At 46.1% G+C, this 5091-nt stretch overlaps 1 pseudogene; it reads left to right on the plus strand.

The window, feature by feature from the left end:
• Positions 1 to 4293: 4293 nt before the first annotated feature.
• Positions 4294 to 4700, plus strand: LOC116819622 (histone H2B 8-like; annotated as a pseudogene).
• The last annotated feature ends 391 nt before the right edge of the window (positions 4701 to 5091 follow it).

Genomic DNA, 5091 nt, shown 5'->3' on the forward strand with positions numbered 1-5091 from the left:
GGCAAGAGATTTGGGATCCATTCCTTACACTGTGAGGAACTGACTCTGTCTGCCTCTGTTGTGGTAAAGGGGCTGGACTGTATCTCAGGAGATCTGGGTTCGGTTCCTGACTCTGCCACAGACTCCTTGAGTGGCTGCTCTCTGTGCCTCACTTCCCCATCTGTAAAATGGGGTAATACTCCATTTGTCTTGCCTATTCTTTGGGGCATGTCTCTTACAATGTATATATACAACACCTAACACAGCAAAGGCCCCAATCTCAAGTGAGGTGTCGAGATACTGTTTACATTTTTGTGCCTCCATTACCTGATTTGTAAAACAGGGGTGCTGAGAGCTATTGAACCAAACTGTAAACTCCGTATATTATGGAAACCACTTCAAGCCAGGGGTGCAGGAGCACCCCGAGTTCCAACCGCTGTGCTGTAAAATAGAGATAACGATGCTTCCACACCCTTGCAAAGCACGTTGTGAGCTAGAGATGAAAACCCTCTGCCTTTGTGGAGTAGTTCATTTTAACAAGACCCATTGTGTTTCATATGCAACACAAGTGCTTCTGTCCACCTCTATGGAGCATTGTCATGTACATCATCCTAGGTTAAGCCTTCTTGATAGCAAACATGATTTTTTAGATATTACATTAGATTGCTCTGGATTGAATGTTTTGAACTTCACCCATCATTATTTAGAATCTGCAACATTGGTTCGTGCTGTTGCTGCAGCCTGATACCTACAGTATGTTAATCTGTCTCTGTGATGCTCCTGGCCCAAGTGATGGTCAGATGACCTTTAATTTGTGACAATAGCAAAATTTTGGGGCCAGAGCCTCTATTGATGTAAGTGAGCATAATTCCTTAGTCTAGCAAGGCATAGTGGACTGGAGACTCTGGTCCACCTCCCACCCTTAACTAGCACCATTGCAGCTCTAGTGGTGATCGCACCCATGAAAGTCAGGCCAGCCAGGGCTTGACAATTAAAATACCAGCAGCCACTGAGCCTGCTGGTCTACGCTAGCACTCATCTGCACTGATCCAAGTGCAATGATAGGAGTGCACAGAAAAATATTAGTGTGGACAATCCTCTTTCAACAGGGTGCTGAGTGCCACTGATGGTGCTGAGCACCTCACTTTTGCTCACCTCGGGCATGGTCCTGCAGCAAGGAAGCCATAGGGTTCTGGACTTCAAATGCCTTAGATCAGCCCCCCCAATGCCAGTAGGGTGACCAGATGTCCTGATTTTACAGGGACAGTCCTGATATTTGGGGCTTCTTCTTATATAGGCTCCTACTACTCCCCACCCCTGTCCCGATTTTTCACACTTGCTGTCTGGTCAGCCTAAGTGCAAGAACCTCCTCACTGAAGTCAATAGTTTTGCCATCGGCCTCCATGGCAGCAGAATTGGGTCTTTAAATGCGAGGGAGGGTTCAGCACTTTGCTGGATAAGTCCCCAGCTCCTTTCTGTACCATTGCGCAAATAGAACAGATCATATTCTACCATTACAAATGCTAACCACATTAGCATTAAAGTAAGTCTATATATCACGGGCTGCAGTATGCTCATTACATGCAAGTTACAGTGAATTAACGTTAATGAGGCAATTTTAGTCATTTCCAGCTTGCATGCAAAATAATTATTTTTAAATGCTCACAAAGTGTCCCCTAATTAAGCTGATAAATTTCAGCAAGCTCTTGCAAGACAAACTCTTCCTCCTCCACATAGCAGGAGCCCCGCCTTTGAAATTCATTGCAGTTGTTCTTTGCTGGCACAGAAGATATTTCAAATGCTTCCCCTTTGGTGTATTTTAATGGGCTGAACAAATGGAACCTTTTGCTGAAATCAAAGACAAAGAAATAATCAATAGCTTTTGTGGGGGTGGGGAAGGAATCAAACTCATTTGTTTAACAACTCAAGGACAATGAAACATCAAATGTGCGTGAGCATCAACTGCAACTAGTTAGTTCACAGGAATCATTACCTCATTGTAAATCTGTTTCCCTAAAATGTAGGAAGAAAATTTTATTTGACTTTAAAAATAAAGAGGGGGCTACATTTCCCAGTGTTACATGATGAATTCTGTGTACACAAATTGGGTTAATAATGGGCTGTATGTATGCAACTCACCCAAGATGGTATAATACACCCGATAATGTCCTGCTACAGCAGGGGTGGCCAACCTGTGGCTCTGGAGCCACATGCGGCGCTTCAGAAGTTAATATGCGACTCCTTGTATAGGCACTGACTCCGGGGCTGGTGCTACAGGCGCCAACTTTACAATGTGCCGGGGATGCTCACTGCTCAACCCCTGGCTCTGCCACAGGCTCTGCCCCCACTCCACCCCTTCCCACACCCTCCTCCGAGCCTGCCATGCCCTCACTTCTACCCCCTCAGAGCCTCCTGCACGCCACAAAACAGCTGATCGGGAGGTGCGGGAAGGGGGGGGAGGTGCTGATCAGTGGGGCTGCCGGTGGGTGGGAGGCGCTGAGAGCCGGGAGGAGTGAGCAGATGTAGGGTTGCTGACGTATTACTGTGGCTCTTTGGCAATTTACTTTGGTAAATTCTGGGTCCTTCTCAGGCTCAGATTGACCACCCCTGTGCTACAATGCCCTCCCTCTCGCTCTGATGGTCCAAATAGAAGTTAAGAGTCTACTACCAGCTAATGGAGTTACATTTCTAGCTCAAGTGGCAGAACCCCATGCTTTAGGTTTGACAGTTGTGACTGAAGGCACCTCTGTATTCACACCCCACACACCATTTTAGTAACCATTGCACAAAATAGGCCTTGTGAGGTGTCATTTGAAAGCAAATAATTTGCTCGTCAATAATTTCATGATAAAATGTATATAGCAACATTATATGTAAAGTTATGAACATAAGCTGAACTCATGACTAAAGTGTGTTTACCAAAGAAGTCTGGGGAGGAGATTAACCTATTTCTCAAAGACAACAGACAAGTTGGCTCCTCTAGCCAGGTGTCATCACCAGGGCAATCACCTGTGAAGGGCCATTCCTTGGCAAGGAAGGGGGGCAGGAACAAACAGATCTGTATCTTAGCAAACAGCCTGGAACCTCTTTCACCATCAGACTCCTTGACTCTGACCTCACAGTAGGAATAAACTTAACCTAGGGGTAATCTGGAGGAAAATGCATTTCCAAGGATGACTGAACTATAAAAGTGAGGAGCAAAGCTACCCCAAGTTATTTCTCCCTATCCATCTCTCTCCCTTTCACTTAAGATGACAATAGAAACAGCTGTTGGGCTTGAGGAGCAGATCCTGGCCTGAGAATTTGGTTAGCAATGTTACTGGAAACATGAGGTAAGGGACTTACCTTGAACCCAGTCTAGTTTAAGTTTTAGTATTAGAAAGTGTTTTATCTTTTTCTCTCATAATCGTTTCTGACTTTAATGACTTTATACTTGTTCTCACTTAAAACCACCCTCCTTGGAGTTACACTTTTTTATTCTTTAATCAAAACTCATCTAGTGTTGTGTTTAAATGGAATTGTGTGGTTAGCTCCTGATACAACAATTTGCTATTTTAAATTGATCCCCTTAGAGGGCCAACAGACCTACTATATCTGGACTGTCCAGGAGAGGGCTGGGCTGTGCAGAACACACATTGTGCAGGAAATTCAGGACTTGACAGTGTGTTGGCATCATCCTGCAAGTGGTAACCCAGGCTGGTGGCAACCAGAGTGTGACGGCAGGCTGCATCTACGCATGGACACTCGGATACGGTTTGTGAGGAACCCAGGTTAGGAGCTAGAGCAGCGTACATTGTGAGGCACCTCAGCTTGCGAGGCAGGTGGTACAGCCCCTCACTGGTCCAGATTGCACCTCAGAATGTCATAGTGGCAGTGGGATCTAAGATCAGTTGACTGTATACCATGCTATCCGCCACCACTAGCTAGCATTTTAACTGAATGGGGGTGAGAACTGAACAAGTAAAATATCCAGACAGTGGCTAAGTGATGAGATCAGCGGATCAAGGCATCTCCTGCCTGCACTTTCATTATATGGACAAAGTAATAATACCGTGCTCTTTTCACCCCGAGACCTCAAAGCACTTTACAGGAGATTGTTATCATCCCTGTTTTATGGACAGCAAAACCAACATACAGCAGTGAAGTGACTTGCCCAAGGTCATTTAGGAGGTCTGAAGCAAAGCTGAGGCCAGAACCCAGGTCTCCTGGCTCACAGTTCAGTTCTTTAGGCCACATTGCCTTCTACTGTCCTCAAACAACATATTCCTGCTGCTCCTGCTGGGGTGGTATGGCTCCTGTGTTCTATCAGTGTTTTATCAAGTGAGCTGCTTTGAAGTCACTATGCCTGATCCAGCCAAGTCTGCTCCTGTGCCCAAGAAGGGCTCTAAGAAAGCGGTGACCAAGACCCAGAAGAAAGGGGATAAGAAGCGCCGCAAGACCAGGAAGGAGAGTTACTCCATTTATGTCTACAAGGTGCTGAAGCAGGTTATCCTGACACCGGCATCTCTTCCAAGGCCATGGGTATCATGAACTCCTTCGTCAATGACATCTTCAAGTGCATCGCTAGGGAGGCGTCTCGCCTGGCGCATTACAACAAGCGTTCCACCATCACCTCCCGGGAGATCCAGACCGCCGTGCGCCTGCTGCTGCCCGGGGAGCTGGCCAAACATGCTGTGTCAAAGGGCACCAAGGTTGTGACCAAGTACACCAGCTCCAAGTAACTGGTCTCTCTCTAAAAAAAACAAAATCATGGCAGGACTGTGACTAAAACCTACAAGAAGCCTGATGCTGGCAGACCAGGTACCAGCTCATGCCAAGGCCCAGGGGCCCTCTGAACACTGACAGAGGTGCAGCTGGAAACCAGTCTGGCTCTCCTGTGGTTTAGTATAGTTAAAAATAGATATTAGTGTTACAAGAATGTGTTTAGACTTTATGGAATGCTTGTAGGATACTGCATGTATTAATCCTGCTTATAATATCTGTGTCCCGTGGTATAGTACACTGCAGTGTTTGCATTGTAAACCTCTAATTGTGTCACTCAAACAGGAAAGGAAGCATCCATTAAGGTAGAGTGCTCGTCCTGCACACAAGATGACCTGTTGAAGGCAAATG

Source organism: Chelonoidis abingdonii, chromosome 1 (assembly GCF_003597395.2).
Source record: "Chelonoidis abingdonii isolate Lonesome George chromosome 1, CheloAbing_2.0, whole genome shotgun sequence".
NCBI lineage: Eukaryota > Metazoa > Chordata > Testudines > Testudinidae > Chelonoidis > Chelonoidis abingdonii.